This window comes from Lepus europaeus, chromosome 12 (assembly GCF_033115175.1).
Source record: "Lepus europaeus isolate LE1 chromosome 12, mLepTim1.pri, whole genome shotgun sequence".
Classification (NCBI taxonomy): Eukaryota; Metazoa; Chordata; class Mammalia; order Lagomorpha; family Leporidae; genus Lepus; species Lepus europaeus.
In genome coordinates this window covers 21,389,998-21,408,412 of record NC_084838.1, presented here as the reverse complement: position 1 = coordinate 21,408,412, position 18,415 = coordinate 21,389,998, and the positions used below count along the sequence as shown (strand labels likewise).

The 18,415-nt window shown below is 45.6% G+C and overlaps 1 protein-coding gene across 1 annotated transcript in view; it reads left to right on the top strand.

Annotated features, from left to right (window-relative positions):
• Positions 1-18,415, top strand: part of SNX30 (sorting nexin family member 30) — a 150,168-nt gene that overhangs the window by 86,604 nt on the left and 45,149 nt on the right. The window lies entirely within an intron of this gene.

Genomic DNA, 18,415 nt, shown 5'->3' with positions numbered 1-18,415 from the left:
TTCTCCCAGGCCCTGTCTGGCCACTGCAGGTGTTTAGAGATTGAACCAGCGAATGGGAGCTCTCTGTCTCTGTCTGTCTGCCTCTTTGCTTCCCCAATTTTTTAAAAAATGAATTGTATTTTTATTCTTATGTTTTAATAGTTCTTTATATGTCTAGATGCAGGTCCCTCACCAGATATATGATTTGCAAAAATGTTCTCCCATTCAGTAGATTGGTTGTCTCTTTACTTTCTTGGTGGTTTCTTTCGAAATACAGGTTTGTTGTTTTTTTTTTTTTTTTTTTTTAAGATTTATTTATTTATTTGAAAGAGTTACACAGAGAGAGAAGCAGAGAGAGAGAGAGAGAGAGAGAGAGGTCTTCCATCCGATGGTTCATTCCCCAATTGGTCTCAATGGCTGGAGCTGTGCCTATCCCACGCAGATGCAGAGGCCCAAGGACTTGGGCCATCTTCCACTGCTTTTCCAGGCCATAGCAGAGAGCTGGATTGGAAGTGGAGCAGCCGGGTCTTGAACTGACGCCCATATAGGATGCTGGTGCTTCAGGCCAGGGTGTTAACCTGCTGTACCACAGCACTGGCCCCAAAGTACAAAGGGTTTTACATTTTGATTAGGTCCAGTTTATTTTTTCCTTTGGCTTCTTCTGCTGTTGGTGCCATATTAAGAAACCACTGCCTAAAGCAGGGTGGCGATTTCTTGCCATATGATCCATGTACATACTGGGTCCATACCCAAAAGACATGAACACGTATCAACAAGATACCTTCACCACCATGTTTATAGCAGCTCTGTTCACAGTAGCCAAAATGTGTCATCAACCAAGGTGGCCATCATCAATGAATGGATAAAGAAATTCTGAGGGGGCCGGCGTCGTGGCTCACTAGGTTAATCCTCCACCTGCGGCACCAGCATCCCACGTGAGCGCTGGGTTCTAGTCCCGGTTGCTCCTCTTCCAGTCCATCTCTCTGCTGTGGCCCAGGAGGGCAGTGGAGGATGGCCCAGGTGCTTGGGCTCCTGCACCCGCATGGGAGACCAGGAAGAAGCTTCTGGCTCCTGGCTTCGGATCAGCGTAGCTCCGGCCGTAGTGGCCATTTAGGGAGTGAACCAACGGAAGGAAGACCTCTCTGTCTCTCTCACTGTCTGTAACTCTACCTATAAAAAAAAATTAAATTGTGTTATCTATACACAGTGGAATATTAGTCAGCTGGAAAAAAAGAATGGAATTCCACAACGTGCAAAAATGGACACAACTGGAGGGCATCATGTTGAATGAAATAAGCCAGACACAGAGGGACACATACCACATGTTCTTCCTTTTATGTGGGAGCTAAAATTAAAAAGAAAGAAATGCCTGTGTGCATTGATAGTGCTTCAAATAAAGTTTTGTGACACTTTGTTTTATACCTTTGTCAAACAAATGCTTAAAAATGTTATACTACTATAGTTTTAATGATCATGCGATTATTTTTTTCAAGATTTATTTTATTTATTCGAAAGACATAGTTACAGAGAGAGGTAGAGCCAGAAAGAAGTCTTCCATGCACTGGATGTAATGGCCCCACATGACTGTAGTGGCCAGAGCTGAGCTGATCTGAAGCCAGGAGCCAGGAGCTTCTTCCGGGCCTCCCATGTGTGTGCAGGGGCCCAAGGGCTTGGGCCATCTTCTGCTTTCCCTGGCCATAGCAGAGAGCTGGACCGGAAGTGAAGCATCCGGGACTTGAACTGGCGCCCATATGGAATGCTGGCACTCTAGGCAGCGATATCACCCGCTACGCCACAGCGCCGGCCCATGCAATTACTTTAAAATTTGCTGTATGTGGTGCTGGTGCTGTGGCATGGTAGGTTAGGCCTCTGCTTGAGGCGTTGGCATCCCATGTGGGCTCCAGTTGGAGTCCTGGCTGCTCCACTTTTGATCCAGCTCCCTGCTGATGCCCTGGGAAGGCAGTGGAGGATGGAAGTCCTTGGGCCCCTGCACCCACATGAGACCTAGAAGAAATTCCTGGCTCCTGGTTTCAGATTGGCCCAGATCTGGCCATTGCAACCATCTGGGGAATGAACCAGGAGATGGAAGATCTCTTTGTCTCTCTCTCTGTTTGTAACTCTTCCTGAAGAAAAAAAATGGCTGTAGATGGATGAAATGGTCCTCTCCCTCCCTCCCTCCCTTCCTCCCTTCCTTTTTAAAAATTTATTTGAAAGGCAGAGTTAGAGAGAGAGAGAGTCTTCCATCCACTGGTTCACTTTCCAGTTGGCTTCAGTGGCTGGAACTGTGCCGATCTGAAGCCAGGAGCCAGGAGTTTCTTCTAGGTCTCCCATGTGGGTACAGGGGCCCAAGGCCTTGGGCCATCCTCCACTGCTTTCCCAGGCTCATTAGCAGGGATCTGGGTAGGAAGTGGAGCAGCTAGGACTTGAACTGGTGCCAGTATGGGATGCTCGCACCACAGGTTACCTGCTGTGCTCCAGTGCCGGTCCTGAACTGGTAATTTTTCCATTCAGTTATTGTTTATAGCTATTGCCTATAGTCCCACTAAATTTGGGTCCTTTTTGCTTTTTACTTGTTAAACTTTATTTGGTGAAGTATTAAGCCAGAATGTAAATTTAAAATGTTATCTCAAAAACTAAAAGGAAAGAAAGAAAGAGGGTGGGAGGGAAAAGAAGAGAGGGAGGGAGGAAGGAGATAACAGAACTGTGGCTACAAACTATATTGAATCTGTTAAAAACTAATTAACATTTACAATTTAAACATTTTTTAAAAAAGAAACCATTGGGTAAATTCAGAGTTCCAGGGATCCACCTGTATTTTCTTCTAAGGTTTTTACTCTCTCTGTGAGATTCTTTCTTTCCTTTCCTTTCCTTTCCTTTCCTTTCCTTCCTTCCTTCCTTTCTTCCTTTCTTCCTTTCTTCCTTTCTTTTTTTATTTTTTGACAGGCAGAGTGGACAGTGAGAGAGAGAGACAGAGAGAAAGGTCTTCCTTTGCCATTGGTTCACCGGCGCACTGTGGCTGGTGCACCGCGCTGATCCGATGGCAGGAGCCAAGTGCTCCTCCTGGTCTCCCATGGGGTGCAGGGCCCAACCACTTGGGCCATCCTCCACTGCACCCCCGGGCCACAGCAGAGAGCTGGCCTGGAAGAGGGGCAACTGGGACAGAATCTGGCGCCCCGACCAGGACTAGAACCCGGTGTGCTGGCGCCGCAAGGTGGAGGATTAGCTTAGTGAGCCACGGTGCCGGCCTTTCTGTGAGATCTTTAATCCATTCTGAATTCATTTCTAGACATTAAGTTGAATATTTCCTCATGGCTTGTTAGATACTGACATTTCCTTTATGAAATGCTTCTTCCTTTCCCTACTTTTTTTTTTTTCCTTCTTCCTTAGTGGTAACTCATTTGGGAGTATCTGTTTTTTCCTTTAGATGTCATTTATCTTAGAGCTGTTTCCGTTAAAAATACTCTTTTTCTCTCATCTGGTTTAATCTTTCCTTTTCAGTTCCTGGCCTCGAAGCCTACTTCTTTTTTCCATTAAGCATTTAGCTGTCTATCTGGGAGGGAGGGAAGGAGGGATAGAAAGAGAGAGAGAGAAAGAGAGAGAGGTGTCTTTATCCACTGGTTCACTCCCCAAATGACCACAAAGGCCAGAGGCCAGAGCTGAGCTGATCAGGAGCCAGGAGCCAGGAGCCAGGAGCTTCTGGGTCTCCCAGGCAGGTGCAGGGGCCCAAGGACTTGGGTCATCTTCTACTGCCTTCGCAGGCCATAGCAGAGAGCTGGATCAGAAATGGAGTGGCCGGGACTCAAACTGGCGCCCGTATGGGACGCCAGCGCTGCAGGCTGGTGCTTTAACCCGCTGTGCCACAGCGCCGGCCCTAGAACCGCTTTGTTGAGTCATCATTGCTACCTCCCAAGGTCTGCATTAGCCGGAGGCTGGGGCTGAGAGTCCTGCTGGCATCTTAACTGCTGGGCTGAATGCCTGCCCCCAAAACTTGTTTTTAAACCTAGATCGTTATGTATATATTCTGGTATTTGCTTCTGTTATGTTTATGCTTTCGTTTTTAAGTGTAAATCTAGACCTTATTCTGATGTGAGGATTTTGTTCTTCCAGATGGTATATGACTTATTTCAGAGCCAGCTGTGACCAGTCAGTCACCTGTATCATAACTTACGTGTTTGGCTGTGGCGAGAGTTAGACTTGGGTGTTCGGGGGCTGTGTTTGAGCCTTTTGGTTTGTTGATATCTCTGGTCTGGTGCCCCTCCACGGCATGTGGTTACTGTCACTCCATAGTGCATTTCAGTGTCTGATTATGTAAGTCCTGTCTCTGCCCCCACCTCCCCTCCTTCCCGTACACCTGCTGTTTAGAGCTTTTCGAGCTGTTCACACATCTTTCATTTTTCAAGGGAACCTTCAGGGTTCAGTTGGGAAATCTGGAGGAATGGTGGTTAGTTCCTTTTTTTTTTTCCTTTTTCTTTTTTGCTGTCCTGAGCCAGCTGTTGTTAAAAATATTTGAGAATTACTGAGCTTTCAGCTGTTTATATTAGGAGCATGGAGATAAAATCCCGACTTTTGCTGGCCTCACTGGGACCGCGTGAAGTTGCAGGTGAGCGGCCAGCCCGCGGGTAGCCCTGGGCAGGCACCACACCTCGAGTTGCCTGCTGCCCACGGTCCCAAGGGCTTCCCTTGTTTCCTGTCCCTGGGGCTCTGGCCTTGGCTGCCTCTGAGGGCTCTCCGGGAGACACCCAGCCTCTCACTCCCTGAGTAGAATCACGAGATTGTTGATTGGTTGATTGACTTGTCTCTCCAGCCGATCTTTTCTGTTTTGTGTCTTTAACAAGTTCTGGCCTGTTATCAGTGCCCTTTTGTGTTTTCTGCTGCTGTGACAATTTTTTTTTTTTTGTATTGCTTTGTTCCTCCTGGAATTAAAAATATATGTATTAATCGAGAGGCAGAGGCAGACAGAAGGGTGGCGAGCCCTGATCCTCTGGCTCTCTCCCCATGTGTCTGAGAGCCAAGAACTTAACCCAGGTCTCCCACATGGGTTGCAGAAACCCAGCTACTGAGCCATGATCCCTGCTGCCTCCCAGGGTCTGCAATGGCAGGAGGCTGGGATCAGGAGCTGAGCCTGAACTCACTTCTAGCAGCTCTGATCTGGGTCGAGGGCATCTTAGCCACTTGACCCAACGCCCGCCTCTGGAATCTTCCAGTGCTGTTTTGGAACTAGAAGTGCGCTGGGTGTGTTTGTCATCTCATCGTGGCAGTTCCCTGTGGCTTGCTTTGCTATGTGATGATTGGTACCCCCAGAAAGTCTCTGCTCTGACCTTTTCTTTCTTTGCTCAGTTTTTAAAAATATGTAACTAAGGTATCATTGATGTAGGAAGAAGCTGTCTGTATTTAATGTGCACATTGTTGAACTTATATACACTCACTATATGGATACCACAATCAAGGAATAAGCATAGCCATCACCTCTGTGTGTTTCCTTGTGTCCTTTTGTGGTAAGAACATTTAACATGAGATCTACCTCTATTTTTTTTTTTTTTTATAAAATTGTGTTTTGCATACAATCTACAGCAGTTTCTTTTCTTTTTTCTTTTTCTTTTTTTTTTTTTTAAGATTTTATGTATTTATTTGAGAGGTAGAGTTAGAGAGAGTGGTAGAGACAGAAAGGTCTTCCATCCGCTGGTTCGCTCCCCAATTGGCCATGACTGCCGGAGCTGTGCCAATCCGAAGCCGGGAACCAGGAGCTTCTTCTGGGTCTCCCATGGGGGTGCAGGGCCCCAAGGACTTGGGCCACCTTCTGCTGCTCTCCCAGGCCACAGCAGAGAGCTGGATTGGAAGAGGAGCAGCTGGGACTAGAACCTGTACTCACATGAGATGCTGGCGCTGCAGGCGAAGGATTAACCTACTGCGCCACAGTGCTGGTCTGGAGATCTACCTCTTTAACACATTTTATTATTTATTTTATTTTTTAATATTTATTTTATTTATTTTAGAGGTAGAGTTACAGACAGTGAGAGGGAGAGACAGAGAAAGGTCTTCCTTCTGTTGGTTCTCTCCCCAAATGGCCGCTACAGTCGGAGCTGTGCTGATCCAAAGCCAGGAGCCAGGTGCCAGGTGTTTCTTCCCAGTCCCCCATGTGGGTTGAGGGGCCCAAGGACTTGGGCCATCTTTCACTGCTTTTCCCAGGCCACAACAGAGAGCTGGATTGGAAGAGGAGCAGCCGGGACTCGAACCAGTGCCCATATGGGATGCCGGCGCCACAGGCAGAGGATTAGCCTACTGTGCCACAGCTCCAGGCCCTATTTATTTATTTTAAAAGATTATTTATTTGAAAGCCAGAGTTAGAGAGAGAGAGATCAATCTTCCATCTACTGGTTTATTCCGCAAATAGTCGCAATGACCAGGGCTGGGCCAGGCTGAAGCTAGGAGTCAGGAGCTTCATCCAGGTCTCCATTGTGAATGTGGGGCCAAAGTATTGGCACTATCTTCCGCTACTTTCCCAGGCACTTTGGCGGGGAAGCTGAATTGGAAGTGAAGCAGCTGGGACTCTGACCGGTTCCCATGTGGGATGCCGGCATCTCAGGCAGCGACTTACCACACTGTGCCACAACACTGGGCTCAGAACTTTGCTGTGGTGTTAGTGACGGGTACCACGTTGTGCAGCAGATGTTTAGAACATGCTCGTCTTGGACAGCAGGAACTCTCTCTCCCCTGAACACCTGCTCCTCATTCCCCCTCCCATTGCTGGCGGCTGCCACCCTGCGTCCCACTCTGTATTTGTCTCATTTGCTGGCTCACTGCAGGCTGCATGGCAGATTCCAGGAGGAGGTGGGCACAGGTAGATTTGGAAGAGAAAGCAAACACATTTGTTAGTGTTTTGTTTCACTTGGAAATTTAATATTTGCTTTGATTTGTATGAAGGAAATTTTACAGGAAGGATGTATTTGTATTTACATACACCGATTTTCTTTAGAACATCAGTAAACTCTCCTAGGAATTAATGAGAAGACATCTGTAATGCAACAACTGTTTTTCTTAGTATGAAATAATCCATAAAAATTCTACCTTCATTTTTTAGTTAGTTCCTCTAGTTGATTGTTAATGATTACATATACGTAGTTTTTTTTTTTTTAAAGGTTTTTATTTATTTATTTATTTGAGAGGTACAGTTACAGACAGTGAAAGGGAAAGACAGAGAGAAAGGTCTTCCATCCGCTGGTTCACTCCCCAAATGGCCACAACAGCTGGAACTGGGCCAATCCGAAGCCAGGAGCCAGGAGAGTCTTCCAGGTCTCCCACGTGGGTGCAGGTGCCCAAGGCCTTGGGCCATCTTCTACTGCTTTTCCAGGCCACAGCAGAGAGCTGGATCAGAAGTGAAGCAGCCGGGACATGAACCAGTGCCCATATGGGATTAGGCTTAGCCTTCCACGCCACAGCGCTGGCCCCAGTTTTTTTTTTTATACCCAAAAAACATGAACAGGATGTTTCAGAGAACACGTTGCATCACGGTTACCTGTACCACCATGTTTATAGCAGCACTGTTCACAGTAACCAAAATATGGAATCAGCAGAAGTATCCAGCATTAGATAAATGGATAAAGAAAATGAATATTATTCAGCTATAAAAAAGATTGAAATTCTGTTACTTGCCTCAGAACGGATGCACCTGGAGGACAGCACGTGGAGTGAAGTCAGCCACACGCAGAAAGACAAATGCCTGGTGTTCTCCCTTCTAAGTGGGAGCTGAAAAAGACAAATGCCTGTGTATCAGTCTTGCTGCAGATTTAGTGTTTTGTCAATTTTGTTTTAAATCTTTGTCAGACGGTTAAGAATTATGTACTACTGTAGTTTTAATGACCTGCGAATATTGACAATTTGAGTGAAGTTGAACATCTTTTCATTTGGTTGTTGTTCTGTAGCACTTGCCCATTTTCTTGCTGAACGATGGTCATTTTACTTTTTATTTGTTGAACTCATTTAGTGGAACATTAAGACTTTGACTGTAATGTAAATTAAAAATGTTATCTCAAAAATAAAAATAAACACATGGTTTTAGCTCCAATAGATAAGTTAGTAAGTAGTGAAACACTGGATAACTTTTAGATACTTTGAATTAAACTTGGTGATTTTTTTTTATTATTTTATTTGAAAGGCAGAGAGTTACAGAGGCAAAGACAGAAAAAGAGAGAGAGAGAGAGAGAGAGAGAGAGAGGTCCTGCATCCATTGGTTCACTCCCCAGGTGACTGCAATGGCTGGAACTGCACCAATCCAAAGCCAGGAGCCAGGAGCTTCTTCTGGGTCTCCCATATGGGTGCAGGGGCCCAAGGCTTTGGGCCTTCTTCTACTGCTTTCCCAGGCCATAGCAGAGAGCTGGATCAGAAGTAGAGCAGCCAGGACTAGAACCGGCACTCATTTGGGATACCAGCACAGCAGGCGGTGGCTTTACATGCTATACCACAGTGCCAGTCCTGGTGATTATTTTTTAACTAGACTTTAATCTTGATGCTCCTTTATTTGGCAATATTTTCCTAGAAGTGATAGTTTATATTGATTTGATAAGGATAGGAAAAACCGGTTTCTGTCATGTAGTAGATGTGCACTAAATATACTTGTTCAAATGCAGAAAAGAGGAACTTGGACATTGCAGGAGTTAGCAATTGCAATATTTGTCCAAATTTCCTACCCAGAAATAGCTTTTCAGTAACAAAGGAAATGTGTTTTTGAAAGAAGATTTATTTCTTTATTTGAAAGCTGAGTGACAGCGGGAGAGAGAGAGATCGATCTTCTACCTGTTCATCCCCAAATACTTGCAACAGCCAGGCTGAAGCCAGGAGTCCAGAACTCTGTCCTGTTCTCCCATGTGGGTTGCAGAGGCCCAAGTACTTGAGCCATTATCTGCTGCCTCCCAGGGTAGGAAATCAGATTGGAAGCAGAGCACTGAGACTCAAACCAGTGCTCCACTATGGGATGTGAGCTTCCCAAGCTGCACTTTAGTCTGCTGGCCACAGTGCTCACCCCAGGGAATGTAGTTTTGTTTCACAGATTACAAAACAGGTTTACAAACTACTATGGAATATAATATATGTGCAAGTGCTTTGCCAAAGTATCAAGTGCTATAAAAATGTCAATATTCCAAGATTAAACCTTCGTGTATTTCATGGCTATAGCAATGGTTTGCAAATAGGATTTCCTGGGGGATATTTCCAACATACATATGACAGTTCCTGACTTATATTGATGTAACTAAAAATTTTTGGCATGAAGGCCACACATATTACTTCCCCGCCCTCCAGAAACCTTTTATTTAAGGAATACAAACTTCATACATTTCATATTTACAACTTTAGGAACATGATTCTTCCCACCGTAGCTGCCCTCCCACCCCTCTTTCTCCTCCCTCTCTTATACCCACTCTTATTTTTTTACTAATATCTATTTTCAATTAACTTTATACATATATGATGAACTCTATGTTAAGTAAAGAGTTCAACAAATAGTATGAAAAACAAAGCTGTTCCTCAACAGTCAAGACAAGTGCTGTTCAAAGTCATTGCTTCTCAAAGTGTCAGTTTCATGTCTATAGATTGCCTTTTAGGTGCTCGATTAGTTATCACAGGTCAAGGAGAACATACGGTGTTTGTCCTTTTGAGACTGGCTTCTTTCACTATGTATAATGTTTTCTAGTTTCATCCATTTTGTTGCAAATTACTAGATTTCATTTTCATCCATTTTGTTGCAAACGACTGGATTTCTTTTTTTTTGTTTTTTTTTTACCACTGTGCATAGTATTCCATGGTGTACATATCCCATACTTTCATTTTATTTATTTATTTTTCTCCCTAAAGAAACCTTTTATTTAAGGAATACAGACTTCATGCATTTCATAAGTACAGCTTTAGGAGTAAAGTGATTCTTCTCAGCGTACCCGCCCTTCCACCCCTCCCTTTCTCCCTCTCCTTCTTAACACTTAAGATGGTATTTTCACTACTCAGCTTAAGGAGATTTGGAGTCCGATGGCAAGTATTTAAACTGTATCCTTAGAAGTAAGTCTGAAGAAATGTATACAGAACTGAACAGCTTTACAGTTACAAACTTCATAAGCTTCATAATTAGAACTTTAGGAACATAGTGACTCTTCCGACTGTGCGTGCCCTCCCCCCATACTCCCACCCCTCTTCCTCCTCCCTCTTATTCCCACTCTTATTTTTTACTGAGATCTATTTTCAATCGATTTTATACATATATATATATATTTTTTTTTTTTGACAGGCAGAGTGGACAGTGAGAGAGAGAGAGACAGAGAGAAAGGTCTCCCTTTGCCGTTGGTTCACCCTCCAATGGCCGCTGTGGCCAGCGCACTGTGCTGATCCAGCAGGAGCCAGGTGCTTCTCCTGGTCTCCCATGGGGTGCAGGGCCCAAGGACTTGGGCCATCCTCCACTGCACTCCCGGGCCACAGCAGAGAGCTGGCCTGGAAGAGGGGCAACTGGGACAGAATCCGGTGCCCCGACCGGGACTAGAACCTGGTGTGCTGGCGCCGCAGGTGGAGGATTAGCCTATTGAGCCACGGTGCTGGCCTTTATATATATATATTTTTAACTCTATGTTAAGTAGAGTTCAACAAATAGTATTAAAAAAACTGTTCCTCAACAGTCAAGGGCTTGACTTTTGAACAAGGGCTGTTCAAATCATTGCTTCTCAAATTGTCAATTTCACTTCTACAGGTTTCCTTTTGCTCTGTTGGTTATCATAGATCAGGGAGAACATATGGTATTTGTCCCTGTGGGACTGGCTTATTTCGCTAAGTATGATGTTTTCTACCTTCATCCATCTTGTTGTAAATAACTGGATTTCATTTTTTACCACTGTATAGTATTCCATAGTGTACACATCCCATAATTTCTTTATCCAGTCTTTAATTGACTGGCATTTGGGTTGATTCCATATCTTAGCTATTGTGAATTGAGCTGCAATAAACATGGAGGTACAGATAACTCTTTCGTATGCTGGTTTCATTTTCCTTGGGTAAATTCCCAGGAGTGGAATGGCTGGGTCATATGGTAGGTCTATATTCAGATGTCTGAGGTATCTCCATATTGTCTTCCACAGTGGTTGTACCAGTTTACATTCCCACCAACAATGGGTTAGGATACCCTTTTCCCCACATCCTCACCAGCATTTGTTGTTTGTTGATTTCTATATTAAGCCATTCTGATGGAGTGAGGTGAAACTTCATTGTGGCCGGCACCGCAGCTCAATAGGCTAATCCTCCACCTGCGGCGCCGGCACACTGGGTTCTAGTCCCGGTCGGGGCACTGGATTCTGTCCCGGTTGCCCCTCTTCCAGTCCAGCTCTCTGCTGTGGGCCGGGAGTGCAGTGGAGGATGGCCCAAGTCCTTGGGCCCTGCACCCCATGGGAGACTAGGAGAAGCACCTGGCTTCTGGCTTCGGATCAGCGCGGTGCACCGGCCGCAGCGTGCCAGCCGTGGTGGCCATTGGAGGGTGAACCAACGGCAAAGGAAGACCTTTCTCTCTGTCTCTCTCTCTCTCACTGTCCACTCTGCCTGTCAAAAATAAAAATAAAAATAATTAAAAAAAAGAAACTTCATTGTGGTTTTGATTTGCATTTCCCTGACAGCTAGTGACTTTGAGCATTTTTTCATGTGTCTGGCCATTTGGATTTCCTCTTTTGAAAAATGCTTGTTTAAGTCCTTTGTCCATTTCTTAACTATATTTTTTGGTTTGTTGTTGTGTTTCTTGATCTCCTTATATATTCTGGTTATTAATCCTTTACAGTTGTATAGTTTGCAAATATTTTCTCCCATTCTGTCTGTTGCCTCTTCATTTTCCCGACTATTTCTTTTGCAGTACAGAAGCTTCTTAATTTGATGCAATCCCATTTGTGAATTTTGGTTTTGATTGCCTGTGCCTTTGGGGTCTTTTCCAAGAACTTTTTGCCTATGCCAGTGTCTTGCAGGGTTTCCCTAATGTTCTCTAATAATTTGATGGTATTGGGTCTTTAGATTTAGGTCTTTACTCCATTTTGAGTGGATTTTTGTGTAAAATGTAAGGTAGGGATCTTGCTTCGTACTCTGCATGTGGAGAATCAGTTCTCCCAGCACCATTTGTTGAAGAGCCTGTTCTTGCTCGAGATTGATTTTAGATCCTTTGTCAAAGATAAGTTGGTTGTGGATGCATGGCACACACATTACTTTGAATTCTGACCTTTTCCCTGGCTAGCAATATGCAGTGTGATTCTTTTTTGTTATTTTCCATTTTTAAAACAACCATCCTGGTGGGCATGCTGTGGTATCCCAGACAATTTCTTAAAACATTTTGACCTCGAAGATCCATGGAAGCACCACCCTGCATTCTACCTGCTTTTGCTTTCTGTCTGCAGTGTTTTCAAGTTCATAGAAATACCTAGAGATCTAATGTGTGCGTGGAGCTGTGTGGGGCAGGGGGCTCTTCGTTTCCATGCCCTCATTCATTTACACACCACTGAGTCCACCAGCAACCCAGATTCCTATGCATAAACAACCCAGAAAGTAGCAACGGTAAGGCTTAGAGTAGGTTTGCCCCATTAAGAAGCTTGAAAAAAGAGAGAACAAATTTCTGAAGCCAAGTTTTTGGAAGTAGCCATCTGGGAGTAACGAGGCTCAGTACAGAAGGAAATTCTCTTTGCAGAAGGATTCACCCCAGGGGTCCCTTAAATGGCAAGTTCCCCAGTGCATTAAACACAAATGAGTGCACTAAATCTTAGGAACAGACTACTTTTTCAAGAGGCCGTCTGTAATGTTGTAGGAGGCACATGTAGCCAGTTACTTGCTCGTTAGGCCTTCCTCCCCAGTCTTAGTTAGCAGAAGTAAGTGAGGGTGTGCTCAACAGGACTCAGGAGGGAAGAACAGAAGTATCCACGGAGACTGCTTGTTGCAGCAGCTCAGATGCCGTATCGGAGTGCTGGCTTGAGTCCCATCTCCCCTTCTGATCCAACTTCCTGTGAATGCATACCCTGGGAGGTAGACGATGGTGGCTGTAAAGCAGTTGGGTCCCTGCCACTCATGTAGGAGACCCAGATGGAGTTCTGGGCTCCTCGTGTTGGCCTGGCACAGACCAGGCATACAGGGAGTGAAGCAGCAGCTGGACGCTCTGTGCTTCCCTGTCTCTGTCCTCTCTCTCTTTCTACCTTTCAAATAAAATGAAAATAAATAAATTTAAAAATATCCACTGGATTTAGTTACTAGAAAGTCATTGTGGAATCATCTTGAAAAGATTAGTTTCTTCACTGAGTGGGGGTAGAGCAGAGAAACACAGCACGGAAGGCAGTACCAAAGCTGTTGTTCTCAAGCTGGGGCTGAGAATGGAAAGAGTAGAAGTTGAAAAAAGTGACTCTTTTTGAAAAGGTTGAGACAGGAAGGAGAGTGAAGAAAAAAATGTAAGATAGAGAACGGGCCTTATTTGTGTAGACTCTGGGAGTAGAACTGGATAGGCAGATGTTGAAGGTACAAGGGAGAGAAAGCTGCTGATGACAGGTGCACCATAGAGAGTTAATCGGGGCAAGGACACAGATGAGACAGCTTTGGGGAGGCCTGTGTCATCCACAGGGACCTAACACATGCAGGCAAGAGGAGTGCCAAGTACATGGGTTGCTGTGCAGGCAGCAGAATGGTTAGGGAATTTCCACGCGATGTTCTTAAACCTGGTTCCTACTTCAGAGAGATGGGGATCTGCTTAACCTGGAAGGTTGCAGTATGAGAATGGCTGCCCGGAGGAACGAGAGAGGACGTGACCAGCATACAGAAGTTGTTCTAAAGGATGGCCAGACCCTATTGAGGTAGTCTCCCTGGTGCTTTCACTGGCCAGCCGCTGGGCTGGGTGGCCTGTACTTCTGACCCAGGGCGCCTTTCCCAGACTCCATCCAAACACAAGCTCTGGTGGGCATTGAACTTGGGCTTGCTCCTCCCATGTGGCTCTGTCCATTTTATCCTGGACTCTGTTCCCCTCTCTTCTTTCATTTCTAAAATCGTTCCCTTAAAGCTGCCTGATTAGGGGGCTGGCACCTTGGCTCATTTGGTTAATCCTCTGCCTGCGGCGTCAGCATCCCATGTGGGCACTGGTTCTAGTCCCAGCTGCTCCTCTTCCAGTCCAGCTCTCTGCTGGGGCCTGGGAGTACAGTGGAGGATGGCCCAAGTGCTTGAGCCCTGCACCCGCATGGGAGACCAGGAGGAAGCTCCTGGCTCCTGGCTTTGGATCCGCGTGGTTCCAGCCGTGGCAGCCCTTTAGGGAGTGAACCAATGGAGGGAGGACCTTTCTCTCTATCTTTCTCTCTCTCTTACTGTCTGTAACTCTACCTGTCAAATAAATTTAAAAAATCTTTTTTTAAAAAAGAGCTGCCTGATCAGTTTTAAAGCTGTCCCCCAGTGTTCTTAGGGCTCTCCTCTGTACCCTGCCGCCATCTCAGGGTTCAGCTGTCCCTGAAGCTGCAACCACTTGCAAAAAACACCCAGGTTCTCACTGAGTATTTACTCTGCGGAAGGCATCTTTCAAAACCTTTCTGGCATAGTGACTGATCTAACTCTCGGAACAACCCTATGAAATGGGTTCTGTGTTTCCTGTATTTTATGGGTGAGGAAACTGAGGCCCCATGAGATTGCACAACTTGGCCAAAGGCAGACAGGTGAAATGGGGAGGTGAAAGACGAACCCAGGAGGCAAGGCACCCTTGAGAACTAACGCATCCTGACCTTTAAAGTTCTTTCAAGTTGAGGCTGTTGCACTCCCTCATATCCCAGGAGTGCTGCTGTTGTCAGTTTCTACATCTTTTAAAGCTTTGTGTTAAATCTAGGCTACTTCTTAGCTTCCCGCTTAGTATTCCACTTTTTAAAGTTGGTTAAGTCCCACTAGTGCTTGTTGCTATACATTATTTCTGGTTTCTTTTGTCCAGAAAATCTCCTTATTGACATATTATGGATTTTGAGGAGTTTATGGAATTATATGCTTGTATTTAATCTCATATCACTCTGAACTTGAACAGTTAGGTTGGCTTAACCTGATAAAATGTATTAACTTCCCACTTAACATATTAACAGAAAAGGCATGTGACTGTCCGTTCCTGCCTTGGTTTGCTCTCTCAGGACACCTGCCCAGGTGATGCACCTGTGCGAGGCCTCACTGCCGCATTGCTAGCAGTGCCACGAAGCTGTAAACCATCCACGTGCACAGTCAGAACAGGTGGACAGACTGCCAAATGGTCATTTATATAGCGAGAGACTGTGGAGCAAGAAAGTGATTCTCCTGCTGCCTAGCATGTGTCAGTATGGATAAATTCCAGACAAGTAGTGTTGAATGACAAAAGCAAAGGACAGTTCTGGTTTTTAATGAAGTTCAAAAACAAGTTTGCCAAACAATGCATTGTTGTTTTTTTTTTTTTTGGACAGGCAGAGTTAGACAGAGAGAGAGACAGAGAGAAAGGTCTTCCTTCCGTTGGTTCACCCCCAAAATGACTGCTACGGCCAGTGCACTGCACCGATCCGAAGCCAGGAGCCAGGTGCTTCCTCCTGGTCTCCCATGCGTGTGCAGGGCCCAAGCACTTGGGCCATCCTCCACTGCACTCCCTGGCCACAGCAGAGAGCTGGACTGGAAGAGGAACAACCGGGGCAGAAGCAGCACCCCAACCGGGACTAGAACCCGGAGTGCCGGCACCACAGGCGGAGGATTAGCCTAGTGAGCTGCGGCGCCGGCCAATGCATTGTTTTAAAGCTATAAGGTTTAGGAGGCAAGGAACAAAAAAATGTAGGGTTGTGGTCCCTCGTGGAGAATAGGAAGAGGCAGGTTTCTGATTTGATCTGATTGGTGATTAGCTGACACTGGCTTTGTTGTGGTGTTCTGCTTGTCAGGGTGAGTAGTAGATTAATGGTATGGTACTAGCATTATCATTCTGTTTATGACTTAGGGATATGTAATAAGCTTTTGTATTGTAAAAACACACACACACACACACACACACAGGGACCAAGCATGGTGGTACAGTACGTTAAGTTGCCACTTGGGATGCCCAATTCCTACATTGGGGTGCCGGTTTGAGTCCTGGCTGCTCCACTTCCAATCCAGCGCCTTGCTGATGCACCTGGAAGGCAACGGATGATGGCTCATGTGCTTGAGTTCCTGCACCCACAGGGCAGACCTGGATGGAGCTCCTGGCTTTGCCTGTCTTAGCCCCAGCTGTTGTCCTATTTGGGGAGTGAACCAGCAAATGGAAGATCTCCCTTTCTATCATTCTGCCACTCTGCCTTTTAAATAAATAGATAAGTCTTTGGGGAAAAACTCATAAAAGTTAGCCTTTTTGACCTATTTAAAGTCAACAATGCATTGGCATCAAATACAGTCACAGTGTACATCACCAGCTTCTGAAGTTTCACAATTTCATTGCTCCCAGAAGGAACCTTGTACCCATGAGGCAGGTGCCCCCAAGCCACCTGCCCTCCAGCCCTGGCAGCCATTCGTCCACTCTTTGTCTCTCTGGATTTGCCAATTTCTTTTTTTTCTCTCTCTCTCTTTCTTTCTTTCTTTTTTTAGATTTATTCACTTATGGGGCCGGTGCTGTGGCACAGCAGGTTAAAGCCCTGGCCTGAAGTGCCAGCATCCCATATAGACGCCAGTTCTAGTCCTGGCTGCTCCTCTTCCGATCCAGCTCTCTGCTATGGCTTGAGAAAGCAGTAGAAGACGGCCCTAGTCCTTGGGCCCCTGCACCCATGTGAGAGACCTGGAAGAAGCTCCTGGCTTCTGGCTTCTGATTGGCACAGTTCCGGCTGTTGCGGCCAACTGGGGAGTGAATCATTGGATGGAAGACCTCTCTCCCTGTTTCTGCCTCTCACTGTAACTCTGTCTTTCAAATAAATAAAAATAAATATTTTTAAAAAATTATTCACTTATTTGAGAGGCAGAGTTACAGACAGAGAGAAGGAGAGAAAGAGAGAGATGTCTTCCATCCACTAGTTCACTCCCCAAATAGCTGCAATGGCTGGAGCTGGGCCCATCCAAAGCCAGGAACCAGGAACTTCTTCCGGGTCTTCCACATGGGTGCGAGGGCCCAAGGACTTGGGCCGTCTTCTACTGCTTTCCCAGGCCACAGCAAAGAGCTGGATTGGAAGAGGAGCATCCAGAACATGAACCAGTGCCAATATGGGATGCCAGCACCACAGGCAGAGTCTTAACCGACTATGCCACAGCACTTGCCCCTGCCGACTGCTTGACATTTCATATAAGTGAGAGCATAGATTGCCTTTTGTATCTAGGTCCTTTCACTTATCATAATCATAATCATCCACACTGTAGCATATTTCAGTACTTCATTCCTTATTATGGCTAAAGAAAATTCAGTTATTTGGATATACGATATTTTGTTCATCATTTCACCCATTGATGGACATTTGTGTGGTCTCCACCTTTTGGCCATTGTTTTACAGGGCTACAATGACCATTTATGTTCAGATTTTTGTTTGGACACCTGCTTCTTTTTTTTTTTTTTTTAAGATTTATTTATTTATTTGAAAGGGAGAGTTACAGAGATGCAGAGGCAGAGAGAGAGGTCTTCCATCTGCTGGTTCACTCCCCAAACAGCTGCAACAGCTGGAGCTGTGCCAATCCCAAGCCAGGAGCCAGGAGCTTCCTCCAGGCCTCCCATGTGGGTGCAGGAGCCTGAGAACTTGGACCATCTTGTACTGCTTTCCCAGGCCATAGCAGAGAGCTGGATTGGAAGTGGAGCAGCCAGGACTCGAACTGGTACCCATATGGGATGCTGGCACTGCAGGTGGCAGCTTTACCCGCTACCCACAGTGCCATCCCTGGACACTTGCTTTTAATTCTTTAGGGAATATACAAGTAGAATTGTTGGATCATGTTAATTCTGTATTTAACTTCTTGGGAAACCACCAAAGTGTTTTGCACAGTGGTTACACCATTTTACATTCACCCTGGCCCTAAGGCCGCGATTTCTCTACATCCTCACATTTTTTTTTCCTTAAACTATGGTCATCCTAGTGGGTATGAAATAGTATCTCAGTATGCTTTGATTTATACTTCTCTCTTGTTGAGCATCTTCTCATGTGCTTGTTGGCTTTCTGCTCTTTGGAGAAAAATCTATTAGGTCATTTGCCTATTTTTAAAGATTTATTTATTTATGTGAGAGGCAGAAAGAGCAAGAGACAGAGAGAGAGGCCTTCCATCTGCTGGTTCACTCCCCAAATGGCTGCATCGGCTAGGCTGATCCGAAGCCAGGAGCCAGGAGCTTCTTCTGGGTCTACCGTGTGTGTGCAGGGGCCTAAGGACTTGGGCTATCTTCTGCTTCTTTCCCAGGCTATTAGCAGGGAGCTGGATTGGAAGAGGAGCAACCAGGACACAACCCAGTTTCTGTATGGGATGCTGGTGCCACGGGCAGAGG